Here is an 18,815-nt window from a genome sequence, read left to right as displayed (position 1 = left end):
TTAACAACCGGTTCTAGTGAATAGGTGCGAACTGGTAGAATCCCACCCCTGCTCTGGGGATAAAAGGCAGGGGGTGGAGATGAATAGGTGTGGCAGACAACTATTCATCTCCCTACCGGACAGACTTGTTAACCTGCGGTGAGAAATAAACTTTTTGCCGGGGCTGCCGGTGTTTCTAATACAGGAATTATTGATTTAATTTCAGAGGGTTTGTCGTGTTTGGGGAGTTGGGTCAGAACATGAGAGTGGAAGTTCATTCTGTGAGCTTGTGGGTTGGTTTCTGAACGTTTCGTTACCAGGCTAGGTAACATCTTGGCCCGAGTTTAGGGGAGGTCATGTTCTTCTGTTTATAAGGGCTTTGTGTGGTCAGTGGGTCTTGGGATGGGTCAGGTGTGGGTCACATCAAGTGTGATGGGTCTTGTGATGGGGAGGTCATATCACAAGACCCATCACAATACCTTTACCATGTCAACTCGTAAATCATTCCTAGGAAGGAGGGTTGGGAAAGGCCTGAGGCAGCAGTGTGGCAGATGAAAGCCAGAAGCACATTCCATGCTTATCTTGTAGAGATTGCAGCTTAGGCTACTGGATCTTCTGCCTGTGAAAATCCTTCATTGGAGAGCGTGATTGATGACACTGATTGGAGAATCTGATTTATGACACACCCAGTGGGGGTGGGGAAAAACAGGGTCATAGGTGATAGTAAATTACATGTCTCAGAGTTGGTTTCTTATGAGTTAATGCCAGTATGTTGCTCCCAATAAATCTTTTGGATTCTGTTGAAACTTGGCTTGAGGCTCATAATTTAATTAGGGCAATCACTGGAACCCTGACATATCTGACATGACCCACTCCTGACCCATCACAAGACCCATCATAAGGCTCTTACCTGACGTGAAGTATACCTCAATTTATGACCACCATTGAGCCCCAAATTTCTGATGCTAAGCGAGACATTTGTTAAATGAGTTTAAGCCCCATGTTAGGACCTTTCTTACCCCAGTTGTTCAGTGAATCTCTGCAATTGTGTAGTTAGTAACCCAGTTGTTAAGTAAATCTGGCCTCCTCGTTGACTTTGCTCATCAAAAGGTCACAAAAGTGGATCATGTGACCCCAGGACGGGACAGTGCAATGGTCATAAATGTAAGACAGTTGCCAAGCGGCTGAATTTTGATCACGTGACTACAGGGATGTTGCGATGGTCACAAGTGTGAATCCTGAATCACATTTTTTCAGTGCTGTTGTAACTTCAGACAGTCTCTAAATGAACTGTCATAAGTCAAGGGCAATGTCAAGGTTCTGACTGATAAACCCAAGCAAGCAAAGTCTGTTGAGATGATGCAATCTCTTGATGCAAAACTTTATTGAGTATATCATTTCAGCACAGAACGAAAGCAAAACTACCTCTGGCTAATTCCTGGGCAATTCAATATAATTAAGGTATAAAATCCTCCCTCCTCCCATTAGTGCGGGTCACATTGTCCAATTGTTGTTATGGGAAAATATCCATGACTCTGGCAGATGCCTGCTGAAGTGTCCTTGGTTCCCAGGGGACAGTTTCTTGTTATCATCTGGAATGCACATTCCAATCTCTCCCTCCCTTCTCCCCCTCCCCATCTGTTGGCAAGTTGTGAAGCAATAAAAGTGACAGCATCCTGAACACACAACCTCTGCATTTAAAATGGAAGTTAACGTTAGCCACAAAGGCAAACTCACTAGGCCTCCAATTGCTCAACCCTTTTTAAGCCTCCACTCTGCAAAGAAAATATAAATAAATAGAGGAAACACACCCTCTAGCTACAGGTGGTTGGACAGGGGGAAAAAAAACAGGTTGGGATGGTTGAAACATTCCCAAAGCCATCTGGAATTGCTTCCACAATCAGAATGTTCCAACCAAAACAGTCCACAACTTTGATACTCCCCTGCTATTCACAATGGAATTGACTGGGCAAATCTGGAAGAAAACAGAATAATTATTTGATTGGATGATCAGAGAGAAGTGCATGGCATCAAAGGTTTGAGGCACAACCATCCAGCTGTGCTTTGAACCCAAAAAATCAAAGGGAAATATTGTTGGCTGCCAATTTTCTGTTATGCCTAATTGTGCCAAAAAAATCTGGAAGGGAAGAACAGCAGCAGGAGGGAGGAAACTGATGTAAAATAAAAAAAAATCTTAAGAGGTCCCACATCTGAAGACAATCTACTATTACAAGCACAAGAACGATGTGTTCGTTACGAATGATTTCTTGCAATATTAGCTCAATAATCTGGAAATTGTCATGGGAACAACTCTCCAATTTCAAATCCATAGGTTCATATTGGACATCAGACTTCTCTAGATTGCTGGATTCTGTCTTCTAGCAATGTTCTATTTTTATTTCCACCTGAAACATTGTTTGAGTTTGCTACTAGGAGTAACGAACGGAGAAGCTTACAATGATCTTCTCAGGAGTTGGGAAGTAACATTCGTCCAAGAGTCTGTAATCAGCTCGGTTAGCAGCAGATCGAAGAATTGGTATTTCTGTCCAATGATAGAAAATGTCCCTCATTGGGGCAAAAGGGTAATTAGAAAATGGACACCTGTGAGGTCCGATTTGCCCTGGTTTTTGAAGCGGAACTGACGGGGAAGTGAAAGTTGGGTGGAAAAAAAATAAGATATTTAAAGTTATGCTTGTGTTCTTCTAACTCTAGTAGTTGTGTCTAGTAGTTATGTCATGGCAACTGGAACAAGGAACTGCAAAGTCATTGTACATAACAGAGTTGTTTCTCCTCCTCCTCCTCCTCCTCCTCCTCCTCCTCTTCTTCCTCCTCTTCCTCCTCTTTCTTCCTCCTCCTCGTCTTCCTCTTCCTCCTGCCCCTGCCCCTGTTCCTGCTCCTCCTCCTCCTGTTCCTGTTCCTCCTCCTCTTCTTCTTCCTCTTCCTCCTCCTTCTTCCTCCTCCCTCTTCATCATCATCTTCCTCTTCCTCCTGCCCCTCCTCCTCCTCCTCCTCCTCCTCCTCCTCCTCCTCCTCCTCCTCCTCCTCCTCCTCCTCCTCCTCCTCCTCCTCTTCTTCTTCTTCTTCTTCTTCTTCTTCTTCTTCTTCTTCTTCTTCTTCTTCTTCTTCTTCTTCTTCTTCTTCTTCTTCTTCTTCTTCTTCTTCTTCTTCTTCTTCCTCCTCCTCCTCCTCCTCCTCCTCCTCTTCCTCCTCCTCTTCTTCCTCTTCCTCTTCCTCCTCCTCCTCTCCAGAAACCCCATTCTCTTCTACCGCTGAAGATGTTACCTAATCAGCTCATGAAACGTCTGCCAGAAAACCACCAAGCTCAGAGATCACCAAGGACTCCGAAATTCAACCCCGACCTACAACTATTCTCTTCCGTCGGCGGGAAGCTTTCCCTGACCCAGCTACAGCTGCCAGCCCACTTTCAGGAGCCCTCCCTTAGATGACCCTGCTTTAAGAATTAAGCAAATCTTCTAACCATCAGAAAGAGATACAACTTCTATTTTGCTGTCAAAGATTAGATGGAAAGAGGCTTATGACAGATAGGAAGAAATAAAAAAAAAAAAAGTTTAGCAATATCTCATGTCTGGATGAAGCATTATAATTGCCTCTTTAAAGGGAAGCCTGTACTTCAATCTTTTCCTTCTTGGCTTTGATCAGGGGTTTAAATAAACAAGCAGCTTGATATCATATCCAAGGAACACTTTTTCACTGGAGGTCTCCAAACGGAGATTTTCCCATTATATGTAGTCCTCGACTTAATGAGCAAAATGGAGGCCAAAAGTTTGTTTGCTAAGCAAGACAATTGGTAGGTTTCATCCGATTTTAGGGCCTTCCTTGCCACAATTGTTAAGTGGATCACTGTAGCTGTTAAGTTAGTAAGCCGATTGTTCAGTGAATCTGGCTATTCTGTTCTGTTCTGTTCTGAATTCTATTCTGAATTCTGTTCTGTTCCATTCTATATTCCATTCCATTCTACTTTTTGTCCTATTCTATTCTATTCTATTCTATTCTATTCTATTCTATTCTATTCTATTCTATTCTATTCTATTCTATTCCTATTTTCAATTCTATTCCATTCCATTATTCTATTCTGTTCTGTTCTCTATTCTGTTCTGTTCTGTTCCTATTCTGTTCTATTCTTTGTCCTATTCTATTCTATTCTATTCTATTCTATTCTATTCTATTCTATTCTATTCTATTCTATTCTATTCCTATTTCTAATTCTATTCTATTCTATTCTATTCTATTCTATTCTATTCTATCCTATCCTATCCTATTCTATTCTATTCCTATTTTCAATTCTATTCCATTCCATTATTCTATTCTGTTCTGTTCTCTATTCTGTTCTGTTCTGGTCCTATTCTGTTCTATTCTTTGTCCTATTCTATTCTATTCTATTCTATCTCATTCTATTCTATTCTATTCTATTCTATTTCTAATTCTATTCTATTCTATTCTATTCTATTCTATTCTATTCTATTCTATTCTATTCTATTCTATTCTATTCTATTCTATTCTAGCAGAAGAGGACAGTACCCGTAGCCAACTGTCAATCCAGGATAAAGATTGGATGGGAATATGTTTTTTTTAAAAAAAGAAAAGAAAGTATAGATATAGAACCATCGTTCCTGATGGAATTTAGAATTTTTATCTTTTCAGCACCTGATTTGTCATTGAGAACATTGGACAGAAACCAGGGCGGAGTGGACTACTGTTGCCACTCAATCACTCATTCATAAAATAAATCAAATTAAACAAAAAATAAAAATCCAAAAAAAAAAAAAAAAAAAAAAAAAAAAAAAAAAAAAAAAAAAAATACCCAACCCCCCACCCACCCCCCCCCAACCCAACCCAACCCAAAAAAAAAAAAAAAAAACAACCATGATATAACCTTATAATAAAATAACATTCAAGAGCCAAGAATCAAAATTCTGGCTGGTTATTTCAAATCAATAAGTTATTTAAATCTGCTCCTGGTTTTCCTTTTGTTTGTTTTATTTTCTCATCAATATAATCTTTATTACTTTTTAACAAAACAATCATTAATCTTGAAGATAATTTAAAAAAATAAGATAAAAGGGCATCATCATCTTTTAATCATCCTCTTTTAATGACCCCGTAATGCCTTGCAGGGTGGAGTCTTGGGCAACTGACTGGAGCTGAGGGTTTACTGGCTGGATGCCTTTCCTGTCACCAATGCGGAGTTTTGTTTGCAGATATATTCTCAGTGTGCCCAGAGAGAGAAATCTGCCTCCACCTAGGATTGAACTCACAGCTTCCTGATTGTGAGGAAACACCTCCACCTTTAGGCCACCACGCTACTAAAAAAAATAAAAAATAAAATAAAAGGGCATCTGAAAAGGGGGGAAAAAACAGGAAAAACCCCTATAATTTATACTTATCAATAGTTACCAGTTTACCGATGAATTCACTATTGTAACAAAAACCACAGAAAATGTTTTTGCAACGTAACACAGAATTTTTGCCATGGTAACAAATATTGCTGCCTCTTTTGAACACAGGTAACCCTTCACTTATGGTCACAATCGAGCCCAAAATTTATGAAGCATTTGTTAAGTGAGGTTTGCCTGATTTTACAACCTGGGCCAAAACTCAGTTAACAACTGTCTCATTTAACAACCTAATGTCTAGGACTATCTGTATACAGATAGGAGATATCCAGGGGTGAGATGCGAACATTTTTATACTGGTTCTGTGGGCGGGGCTAGGTGGGCCTGGCTGGGTGGGTGTGGCCATGTGACTGGGTGGATATGGCTTCTTCTTTTTTTGCAGCACCCCCCGGCGGTCCATTTTTTTGCTTCCTGGGCCTCAGGGAAGCCTCCTGGACGAAGCAGTAAGTCAGCAAGGGGAATCTTGGCACAGCTGATTGACGGAACAGCTTATCGTTGGGAGGAAAAAAAGAAATACCGGTTCAGACGAACCGGTTGCTGTTTTTTTTCCTACCGGTTCCGCTGAATGGTAACATTTTTTTTACTACCGGTTCGCTCAAACCAGGCTGAACCGGTAGAATACCACCACTGTAGATATCCAATTTCCAATGTCTTTTAATGGCTGCAACATCTTCTTTCAAGTTTGAAGGTCTCTCAGAGATGAAATTAACCGAGTGACTCTCTATAACCTCTGGATGCCGGATGCAGAGAAAAGAAACGAATGCAAAAAAGAAATGTCCCATATTATATCTCAGAATGTTAGTTTTGAGCTTTTGTGTTGCAGCTCAAAGATAGTCCGATACTTTATTAGATTCCATTATCCAAGCATTCAAACAGAAAATGAGGATGTATAAAAAAACCTTGCCTCAGTAAACTCTCTCTCAGCCCCTGATTGCCAATTGTTTTCCTCATTATTATTATTTTTAAACTGAGCGGTTAAATGAGCAACATTTCAAGAAGATGGTAGGTTTGCAAGAGGATAACCATCATGCATTTCCAAATATTTTCCAAGTTCTTTTTTGCAGCTCGGCAGAACAAATATCAGGAAATGGAGCAATACGGAGCAAAATACATAAAATTATATATTGCAATGTCCTACCTGTCAATGAATACTTCAGCTTCAAGCATAACAATACAAGAGCACATAATAGATACAAACTCAAGATAAACCGCATGAAACTTGATTGTAGGAAATACGACTTCAGCAACAGAGTGGTCAATGTCTGGAATACTCTACCTGACTCTGTGGTTTCTTCCCCAAACCCCAAAAACTTTAACCTTAGACTGTCTACTATTGACTTCACCCCTTTCCTAAGAGTTCTATAGGGGGTGTGCATAAGTGCACCAACGTGCCTACTGTCCCTGTCCTACTGTTTTTTTTCTTATATGTATTCATTTCATGTATTCATAACTATGTTTATACTTATACCTGTTATCTTATAATCGCTTGACAAATAAATAAAATAAATACATAAATAAAATGGAGGAAATGGAGCAATAGCCTGGAGTGTTAGAGGACATGAAAATGTCACAACGGCACCCACAACTCCATGATTAAAGTTTTGGTCTCTTTCAATGTGTGTGACACATTTAATGCACATAAAAAAGGAATAGTTTGTGATCACAAGATCCCAGCTGCCATTTTGACTTCTCCCTGCTCTAGAAAACCCAGCCAGATCCCATAACACATATTTAATTTAGGCATGAAGACTTAGTTTTATCAAAATCTGGCATTCAACAAATGAGTCAATTAACAAGCATATCAATCTGCAACCAGCTACAAGTTTGTAAGAAGTTGGATCAATCAAATATCCAACCAATGACAGTGTCGACCACCAGTTGACTCACATGACGTCCAACCAGGGTGACCTCATCACCAAATGACTCTCACATGGTGTGACCAGTCCATCACATGACCAACCAGGGTGACTTCACCATCGGATGGCCCTCACATGGCATGACCAGCTGGTCATTTGAGCTACTGACCACCTAAGACCTATAAAAGCAGAAGAGAACTGGACTAAGATGCTTCAACTGACGTTCTTCTGATGATGTTACCTAGCCTGGTGATGAAACATTCAGAGGCTAAACAACAAGCTTGGAGAACAAACCCACCACCAACATCGACCACCCAAGCTATAAATACTTTCCACCACTTAGTTTCATTTCCTCACTTTATAATCTATGTATAAATGAACTCTTTATGAACCTGAAGAGGTTCACCTCATATAATCAATGTCACTCATTGTAATTATTTGCTTACTTCTATCAATATCTCTTTGCAAAGAGGCCAATAATCAGCACCAACCAGCAGACTGATCTAAAAATAAAGCAAAAAATCCAATTCCAACTCACATATCGAATGTATTTACATAACGTGCCTTTGCAACATGCATCATGTTTTGGGGTACACAACATTCTGATTTGCTCCACGTACAGGATGGCAACAATTTCAGGACAACCTAAATGGTTAGAGATCTTATTTTCTCTACCCGATTAATGTGTCCATCGATGAAGAATGAAGGAATGCACAATGGGGGAAAAACAGTTGTCCATCCCACATGGAGGGGGTAGAATGGTAAGAATGGATTTGGAAGAAAGGGTGAGAGAAAACACCAGAGGTGACTACAGTTGAAAGAATCAAGCTGGCAGCTGCAATGGTGCAATCTATGTTCAGCTCCCTTTTTATGTATGGCACGTTCCCCGCACAATGCACAGAAAAATATGCAGTTTTAACCATAGTTTGTGGTCACCATCTTGATTCTTTTCAATCATACCCTACAGATATGAAATATAGTAATATATTTATTATATTATTCTAGGTTGCATTAATAGAGGGATAGAATCAAGATCACATGAAGTTCTAGTACCAATTTACAAAGCCTTAGTAAGAACATGCTTGGAATACTGCATCCAGTTGTGGTCACCATAATGTATAATAGATGTTCAGTCTTGGGAAAGAGTGCAGAGAAGAGCAACAAGAATGATTAAGGGGCTGGAGGCTACAACATATGAAGAATGGGTGCAAGAATTGGGTACATCTAATGAAAAGAAGGACTAGGGGTGACATGGTAGCAGTCTTCTAATATTTGAAGGGCTCCTACAAGGATGAGGAGGTCAAACTATTTTTCAAAGCACCAAAAGGCAAGACGAGAAACAATGGATAGAAACTCACCAAGGAGAGAAGCAACCTGGAATTAAGGAGAAATTTCATAATGGTGAGAACAAGCAACCAATGGAACAACTTGCCTTCAGAAGTAGTGGGTGCTCCATCACTGGACGCTTTCAAAAAGAGCATGAACAGCCATTATCTGAAATTGTATTCGGTTTCTGCTCAAGCAGAGGAAGACCTCTGAGATCCCTTCCAACTCTATTATTCTATGTTCTGTGATACCCTACATGGAAGCAAGGACGTCTACATTCCCTTCATGAATATTCTGAATGATGAATGTTTCATCGCAGAACCAAATTCTTCAGTTGGCCAAGACATCCTTTGACCTAGATTGTTTCCACGCTTGGAGTTCCTCCATAGTGACCATTCGATTTATATTCAGAGTCACCTCCCACCAGCTTCAAGCTACCAAGGAGACCCAGTCACATTTCCATCAGATCTGCATAATTCCCCTGACTGATGGAATTCACCAGTCAATATAATTAAGTGTCCATGTGAAATGTTTGCACCCGTAATTACATTTCTTACATAGGGGGAAGAAAAGGTAGCCATTCAAATATATCAGAACATGGCCTCCAACAGAGCGAGATTTGACTGTTTCCTGCTAATGACTACATTTGCCTTCCTTGCTTTCATTAAACCTGTTTATCAGAATATTCTAAATTGCCCAGTCCCACTTTTTGAACAATAAAATTTTGCTTTGAATAAGCCCTACCATTTATTCTTGTCAACCCTTCCTTTTCAGCCTCTCTATAAGAGATGCTTAAAAATGGCACAGCCAGAGTTGGCCATCATAATGCATTGAAATTTTGGGAAAACCGGTGAAAACGCCAACACTAGCAATTAGGCCAAATGAAATACAGCCAGGTTCTGCTGAGAGAGAGAGAGAGGGAGGGAGAGAGGGAGGGAGAGAGAGAGAGAGAGAAGGGAGTTTTGGGATAGAAAACAGGAGGAAGGCACCCATTACAAAATCAATGCAATCATCCCAATGAAAAATAATGTTGATAAAAGCTTAGGAAAGGACAATTATGAAATGGTATAGGATTTCCTGCTAGCAGGAAGCAGGGGGTTGGGCTAGAAGACCTCCAAGGTCCCTTCCAACTCTGTTATATCTTTAATCTTGTTTGTGCAGAGCTATAAATAAAGATATACATAAATACAAACATTCAGGCTTGCCAGATGGCACATGTGTAAACAAAAATGGCTCTGCCCCATTTGGCTATTCGGGTTTTCTCCCGCGTAAAATTGGAAGTATCTAGGTGACGTTTCGATGAAGTCTCATTCATCATCTTCAGGCTTGTGTCTTCAGCTTTGTGCTTCTCGGAGTAGGATTTAGTAAGTTCAAACACTTGGGTAGTGTTTGTCTGTGAGTCAGACTTTCACAGCCGTTTCAGTTTTAAATTTGGTGCTAGCCTACTGCTGTGCCAGAATGGTTTTTTCTTCATCCTGATTGGTTGGGAGTCTTGGTCTGTGTTTATTGGTCTTGGAGTTTGCTGTGTTCTGCTTGATTGGTGTTTCTAATATCTTCTGTCTGTTTTGTGCCTTTTTTTTTTGTCTTGATTGGCTGGCAACATTGTGTTCCTGTATTGGAGGCTTTTAGTGCAGCTTGGCTCTGAGTAAATGGACGGCTATTATTTATTAGGAAGCTAGGTTTCATCTGGGTGCCTGGTTGGGGTGTGTTTGAGCTGGAGGTATCAGGGGGGATCTGTTTGTGCCCAGATGTTTGCCTGGCTTTTGATGTGGAGATTTTTTTGTTTGTGAGTTCAGGCTTCCAAATAATTGACAGTCTGGTGGAATCATCTCTTCTATTCATGCTTTCAGGTCTTTTTTCAATCTCCATGGCTTCTCTGATAATTCTGTGGCTGCGGTTTTCTATAGTGGCTAGGGTTTTGGTGCCATTGAAGTTGATGCTATGACCTGTGGCTTTCATGTGTTGGACTAGTGAGGAAGTGTGTTCCAGCTTTTTTACTGCATTTTTGTGTTCATCCAGGTGGGTACTTATTCAACTTCAATGTGATAGTGTTGTTCAAGTACCTTAACTTCAGGTCTACTGGGATGCAATAATCCAAATGACCACTAGGTGGCAGCAAAACATACCAAAGAGATACTGTTTGCTCCCACCTAGTGGTTGTGTGGAGTTTTGCAGCCGTTTGTATTAGACAGAGATTGGATTTAAGTCGTATTCCAATTAGTAAACAGCCCTTGTAAACGGAATGTGGAGAGGAATATAGTTGTGGTCATTTGTGTGATGAGTCTGACAACCTATGCGATGTCACATTTACCAGCCAACCTGTCCTTAGAAGTCCACATGGGGAATCAAAGCAGGTGATGCCCAGAAGGACAACCAAGGAATAATTTGAACCCCTTTCCTCTGAGAGATCCGCCTGATAATTTTAAAACTTTCCCTTGTCATCATTTCAAGTTTTAAGCTATTTTTGCTCTCTCCGTTCTTCCTATATTTGCAATCCTGCATTTCTATTTTTATTGTTTTATTTCTTGCAGTGAGTTGCCCTCAGAACATAAATATCTTCAGTGTTAGTATCCCCTTTTCTCTTTACTCCCTTTTGGCTGAGGGCCATGCATTTAAAGCAGAGTTTGGTTTTCTGTTTTTTTTTAAAATCAGATCTGAAGGGCTCCGTGAAAAATAGGATTAAAAATACAGCAACCCGCTAATAAATGAGGCGCAAACCTCGGTTGATCTCCATTTATAGCAATTATGGTTTCCTGGGAAGAGCAATCACTTTCCTCTTACCTCAGCTTTGGAAACGATGATCAGTTTTTGATTTATGTCATGAAACGTTACCAAGTAAAGCATCCTTACTCAGCTATAAATAAAAGCTACGTTGGGATTTCTTTAGTTTATCAATTCTGATCTGCTAGAAGAATATTTACTTCATTTTTTTTACTGCCACATAGAAACTGTACGAAACATCACCACCCCTATAATCATGAAGAGAAATGAAGGATTTGGGCCTGTAGAGATTTCTCCGTCCTCCAAGTCCTGGTTGTCCTAAAGCTGCTTTTTTCAGGAGGCAACTGGACTTTCTGGTTTTTTCTTTTGAAGATGTTTTGCTTCTCATCCAAGAAGCTTCTTCAATTCTGACTGACTGGTGGAGGAGGAAAGGATTTATATTCCTGGCAGTCGTCTGGTTGTTGTTGGTGGGAGCACCATCACTTGAGACTTTCAAGAAGAGATTGGACTGCCATTTGTCAGAAATGGTGTAGGGTCTCCTGCTTGGGCAGGGGGTTGGACTAGATAACCTACAAGGTCCCTTCCAATTCTGATTAACTGTTAATCTGTTAATCTTTCTGAGAGAAGTTGAGGCCACTTGCAGGTGTATCTGTACCACATTCTGGACAGAAAGAATAGCTGGTTTGAAAGAGGGGTCAAAGAGGCCATCTATATTCAAATTGAACAAATGTCCAAATTGAGGCAACTGGATTTTCTGGTTCTTTTTAAAAGACATTTCACTTCTCATCCAAGAAGCTTCTTCAGCTCTAACAGGATGATGGGGAATGGAAGGGTTTATATTCCTTGCAGGCAGCTGGTTGTTTGCATCCTTTTAGAGAGTCGTTGAAGCCACTTGGAAGTTTATCTGTTTTATCAGGGTCCCCTGAGTGGTGCAAATGGCTGTGGAGCCTTCTTTGCACCACTCAGGTGACCCTGAGGACACAGATAAACCTCCAAGTGGCCTCAACAACCCTCTAAAAAGTATGCAAAAGACAAGAAAAGTCCAGTTGCTTCCTGAAAAAAAGCACATTTGGGAAGGATTTGGGCATCGTAAAGGATAGCCCAGGCTCTCTTTAGGAAACGGAGAATTTAATCTAACACAGGAACTAAACGAAAAAGTCTACCTGCATCTTCCAATTTCCCATTTCACGCAACTCGGGCAGTCAATTCCAGTCACAGACAAATACTTACTTCCAACTTTGTCTCCAGGTCCCTGATCTGTTGCTGGCTGTGGGTGTGTTCGGTCTGGAGTTTTTCAATGGCCTGGCTATTCCTTCCTTTGGTGATTAGCTGCGTGGAGAAATGAAATAATATTCACAAGGGTGGAAGAATGACTGTGTCAGGATTCCAGCAATCGCCGTAATTAAATCATGACCCTCAAGCCAAACTTCAAAAAAAACTTCAAAGGATTTATTGACATGCTGGTGCTGCCCTGTATGAAGCCGACTCTGGCATACATAATTTACAGTCCCTTGTGACCCTGTTTCCCCCTTCCCTCCTGGGTGTGTCATAAATCAGATTCTCCAATTGAGCACGTTTAAGGGCTGGGTGTCATCAATCACATTCTCCAGTTAAATATATTCACAGGCAAAAACTGGTATTTTACTTACAATCTTTTAAAGATAAGAATTGGAATGTACTTTCGATTTCAGACTGCTGCCCTGCTCTTCCAGATTTCCTTCCTTCCCACCTCCTTTTTTTTTTTAAACAAGTTTTATTAATTTTCAAAACACACAAGTCATCATTATCCATTACATATTTAAACCTTTTTCCATTATAAACTTAACAAGTCAGATAAACTATAATTCTGTTTTAAACCATTTCCATATAAACATACAAAAACCTCTTATCCAATTTCTCTTTATTTCTCTTTTACTCTTATTCAATTTTATTATTATTATTTCATCTATTTCTTTCTGACTTAGTTACCATTATTCTCATTCTATATTTCTACAAGGTTTTATTAATTCTCCCCAGAAAAAAAACAAAAACATATACCCACAACACACAAAACATAAAAAAATCTTTTGGAAAGTAACTTGGACCCAGGTATCTCTCTCTTCATGGACTTCAACTGTATTCATGCTCATCTTACATATCATTACTTATTTTATTTACCATTCTAAGTCTTCTATATTAACTTCTCCACATATTTCACTCTTCTTAATTCTATCTTAATTAATCATCTTAATTTGAGTCATTATATTTGTATCTTTTGTCCATTCTTTATTGTACCTTTGTCTCATTCCTTATAAAAAAAAAGAAATTTCTCCTGAAATCACTAATCAGAGTATGATGCCTTTCTATCTCCCCACTAAATTAATCAAGTTAATCTTTAAAATAACACCCAATACCCAATCCGATTTTGCTTGGTACATTCTATCTGAATAATACATCCAAAATAATTAAATACATAGTTAAACAATAAATCTAAATATTAAAAACAAATACTATAATAATAATTTTATAATAACATCAATACCATAATCTTATTAAACTCTTTAATTAATACTCAATACTAAACCTCCCCTCATATTATTAAATTTTAAAACCAATCATTATTAAACATTTCAACATTTTAATCTCTTATCAACTCTTAAGCCATTTAAGTTTTCTATTTCTAATACAATACTACAATATCATCTTATGTACCTTGCAAAATCTCTTTAAAGAAATTATATTTTATCCTTTATCCCTAAAAAGATTCCTTTTTCCCATTTAATTTCAAAACTTTGTAGCTTTTCTCCACCTTTTCCCTTTCTTTCTTCTCCCAACAAACCTTTCTACCCCCTTCTTCTAGCCTCTGCCTTACTGGCTTCCCTTCTCTGTCGTATTCCTTTTCCCTTTTGTTTACTATCATTATATTGATTTTGCATCTTATTTTTCCCTTTCTTCAATGTTTTTTTAAATCTTAAGTCCTTTATTTCTCTTCCTTCCCTCTTCCTTCTTGGTCAAGTTCTGAGATTTATTAAAGATGGCTGCCTCTCCTTCTTCTGCTGCTGTCTTCATCTGTTGTAATGTTTGTTGATAGTTAATAAGCGCCATTTCTAAAAAAAAGGAAGGCTTCTTTCAAACCAGCTTTACCATTTTTTTTGCTTGTTCATAATCTTTTCTCAGTTCCTCAATAGAAAGAGCCATTATAAATCTTTTCTTTTCTTTTCCCCTTCTTTTTCTTCTTACAGCAACCAAAATATTCCAAAGGAAAGATAAAACAGTCCCAAAGTTATCAATCAGTCCAAACCAAGGCAGAGTTCTCACTTTCACCTCCTAGGGTAGTGTCAATCAGAAAAAAGAAAGTCCAAATCTGTTTCTTAAAATCTTATTGCGATATATTTTAGTCTTTCAATCCTTAAAGCATCTCCTCCAACAAAGTCTTAGCATACAGATATATTTTTTTAATCTTCTCTCTTCCCACTCATCGCTTAAAGCCAGTTTTCACCTAAAAAAAATAGGTTTCTTAATATTCACTTTTTATTCCATAGGAAAAGAGGGTAAGCTTTCCTTTCAGCACCATCAAACTGCCGCTTTTTTCCTCTTTTAGAAGGTATCATTCAGAAAGTCATACTTTTCAGGAATTTTGTTAAATATGTCTTAGAGTCCTAGGAACCAAGAAAAACTTTCTCCTTCCAAACACTTTCTCCACTTCCTCCTGCGCATTCTTACCCGGCTGCCAGCTTCTTTGTGGCGCCATTACGGACCGCCGCTGCACTGCCCTGGGAAAAGGGGGTTCTGCCGGCCGGGAGGGGGTCTGCAACACCCCAAACCCCTCTCCGGATCCCCTACCTTCAGCTGCCCCTGCAGGGCAGCCTAGCTCCGTATCCGTCCGGATCGGAGCCCCAAAACGGCTAGCGTGGCAGGGATCGCACAGCTTCGCGAATCCCTACCGCCGGCGAAGCCGACAAACCGGAAGTCCCCTTCCCACCTCCTTTTATGGCAACTACTAAAACAGGCCTAGGAATGTTTGATGAGTTGACAGACTGGTGATGAATGAAACACGAATGTATTTAAACTCTTAGAAACAGGGGGAAAAAACCATTGCTATTTTCATATTGAAGTATCCTGCCCAGGTGTTGTGGTTCACCGGCAGCAGGTGCATATGGCTGAAGTCTCTGACAGTGAGGACTCAAACGAGGGGCCTGCGTGTGATGCAGGGATGGGGCCAAAACTATCGGAGAGTGGAGTGCTGCCTTCAGAGGTTGTGGAGTCTGGCAGCAGTGACGCAGAGTACCTCGGGGAGCCTGTGCCCAGTGCGCATGTGCACAGGGCTATTCGAAGGAAAGAGAAGCTGAAGCAGCACAGGCGACTCGGGGGTAAGGCTGGAGGGTGATGGGTCCTTCCATAAGGGATAAAAGCCAGCCTTTGGGGTTGGCTTCTTTGCAGGAAGCAAAGAAGTTCTTTCTACTCAGAGCCCTCGTTGAAACCCTGCTTACTCCGGTTTGTTTTTGGAAACTTCTGGCTTGGGATATTTATCTGCAATTAGTCTTCTGTTCTTGGCAGCCTTTTGCAACCTTGAAAGGGCTGACTCTTATCTGGGACAATTAGTTTTAAATGACTCTTGGCTGTGAATGCACAGAATTCACAGCGCCACATTAAAAAGGTTTGTTTTTATATTTTGTTTGATTTGAACAAGGCTTGGGTCAGAACACCAGGAAAGGAATCTGAAATCTGAACCAAATCAGAAAGCAATACAGGAGAAATCCTTTGGGTGTTCCAATTTTTTTTTCTTTGGAGAAAAGAGATTTTTTTTAAACAATACAGCCATTGTACTTAAGTACAATACAGCCATACTCTCAAACAAACTTGATAGCAAGCATATGGCACGATGCAAATTTTGAAATGAGTTATATACTAGTTTGCTGCATTGGTTTTATTATGCAAATCTCCCTGTTTAACTCTTTTCTATTAAAAGCTAGCTTCTGGCTTAACTAATAAATTTCATTATTTTACTACAGGAGCTTGGCTCACTGTGTTCTCCCGAATCATTAACCTCCTTTTTTAAATAGTCTTTTGAAGGAGGGAGAAATGAAATCAAGATTTTATTACAACAGTGTTGTAAAAGAAAATGAATAGTAAAATGATCTTTTATAAGCTATGGAAAGAGAAAGGACGTAGGAATACATGTTATGGAAAATTATAGAACACACCTTATTACTATGTGTGCATTTTGAGTTGTATGTATATAAAACATAATCAGTATTAAAATATATATACTCATAGATATACATATACCTCCCTCTCTCCCTCTGTGTCTATCCATCTATCCATCCATCCATCTATCTATCTATCTATCATCTCTCTCTGTATTTCTATCATCTCTCTCTTTCTCTATCATCTTTATCTATCTATCTATCTATCTATCTATCTATCTATCTATCTATCTATCTATCTATCTATCTATCTATTTCTCTCTCTCATAATCTCTCTCTCTCTAATCTATCTATCTATCTATCTATCTATCTATCTATCTATCTATCTATCTATCTCTTTCTGTTTATCTCTCTCTCTCTCTCTATCTATCTATCTATCCATCCATCCATCCATCCATCCATCCATCCATCTATCTATCTATATCTGTCTGTCTGTCTATTTATCTATCTATATCTATTTATCTCTCTATCATTATCTATCTATCATCTCTATTTCTCTCTATCATCTCTCTCTCTATCATCTATAGCTATCTCTCTGTCTCTCTATCTCTATCTATTTCTCTCTCTTTTTATCATCTCTCTGTCTAATCTTGTCTGTCTGTCTATCTATCCATCTATCTATTTGTCTATCATCTACAATATCTGTATCTATCTCTCTATTTCTCTCTCCCTCTATCATATCATATGATATCATATCATCTCTTTCTGTCTGTTTGTCGGTCCATCCAGTCGTCCATCCATCCATTCATCCTGTGCATCCATAGCTATATTTTCTGATGCACACAGAACGAAATGAAATTACTTCATTAAAAGTCAGATAATGTTCCTTAGTTTTGAAATGAGAAAACTAGGATAGAAATCCCATAAAACAAAATTTCCACTCCACACACCCCGAAACTTCAACATGCTTGTTGTTAATGGATGCAGAATTTTGGAGACATTTCTTTGAATCCTTGCTCAAAATGTCTGAGTGCTCGGAGATAGTGGTTTTTTTTTTCCTTTCCAAAGAAGCTAGTCTCTTATATCTTTGGATATACGGTAGTAATTCAACACGGTTGGGAAGATGCCAGGAACACAGATAAGCAAAGTCAACACAAGATAAACTCATGTTTGCTCCCAGCAGCTGCTGCACTCAGCTTGCATCTCTTTTAAACTTTCATTCCCAGGTGTGGCTAATGAAGGGAATCAGGGCCCTTTCCTCCCCCCTAAGCCATGCAACCCACATTGCTCCCTTCTCCGTTCCTCCCTGCATGCCCTAGGATGAAGAGGACGAAGAGGAGTTGGGCCTGAGTGACCGCAAATAAAGTATTGTCTTCCTCTGAATTCCCTCTCCCTTGTTCTACCTCTCCCCTGCTCTATCCAGCTGGACTTTGTCCTTCCCCAGTTTCCTACACAGCCAACAGAGCCACATTCCCATTCCCCATCAGCTGTTCATCTTCCTCCTCAGATTCAGACTCCGACAGGGGCATGACACAGTCCTTTCAGCAGTTCCAAGAAGGCTCCATGCCCATTTGCACCACTCAGGTGACCCTGAGGACACAGACAAATTTTCAAGTGGCCTCAACGACTCTTTAAAAGGATGCAAATGACCAGCTGTCTGCAAGGAGTATCGATTCTTCCATTCCCCACCATCCGGTCAGAGCTGAAGAAGCTTTTTGGAGAAGAAGCAAAACATTTTCAAAGAAAAAACAAAAAGTCCATTTGCCTCTTGAAGAAGCACCTTTGGGACAACCATGACCTGGATGATTGAGAAACTCCATAGACCTTGATTAGACTATTATTCTCTGCTTAATTATTTGTCTGGTGTTAATCCCTGCTTATCTGAGTGTTGGTTGCAGGAGAGGATCTGTTCTAGTCTTTTGCTAAGTCTCTAGTCTTTTTTTTTTTTTTGCTATCTTCTTTGAGGATCACAGACATCAACAGACACATAGAGATAAACCACATTTACACACCATTCAAAAACTACTAAATATAAACAAGTAGTAAGCTTCACTCTCTCCCATATTGACGACACATTATCTTCTACTGGGACTTCCTACATTATCAACCGCAAACTATTCAGAACTTTATAACAATACTTTATTTGCGGTCACAGACCAAAACACAAGTACAACAAAAGAAGAACATGGGAAAATTAATCATGAACAACTGGTCACCAAAAACTTGACTAAGGGGTATTACAGCGTTCTCTTCTGATGGTTACAGCTCTTTAAAAAAAATTGGAAACCAAAGAAGTGATATATGAGGAGCCATCCTCTAGACAAATTGCTAACATTGGGTCTAGAAGGGTCTGTTTCAAGGAGAGACAGTAACTTAGATCTGCCTGCATTATA

The 18,815-nt window shown here is 39.5% G+C and overlaps 1 protein-coding gene across 1 annotated transcript in view; it reads right to left on the bottom strand.

Annotated features, from left to right (window-relative positions):
* Positions 1-12,621, bottom strand: part of LMNTD1 (lamin tail domain containing 1) — a 46,564-nt gene extending 33,943 nt beyond the window's left edge. The window contains exon 1 of the mRNA XM_087967914.1: positions 12,527-12,621. The gene's annotated coding sequence lies outside the window, so the exon portion shown is untranslated. The remainder of the gene's footprint in view (positions 1-12,526) is intronic.
* Positions 12,622-18,815: the final 6,194 nt, after the last annotated feature.

The sequence above is a fragment of the Notechis scutatus genome, chromosome 6 (assembly GCF_049901735.1).
Source record: "Notechis scutatus isolate UNSWTSFEM ecotype Mainland chromosome 6, rNotScu1.2, whole genome shotgun sequence".
NCBI lineage: Eukaryota > Metazoa > Chordata > Lepidosauria > Squamata > Elapidae > Notechis > Notechis scutatus.
Note: the sequence above shows the minus strand (reverse complement) of the source record. Positions and strands in the feature narration are given on the sequence as shown.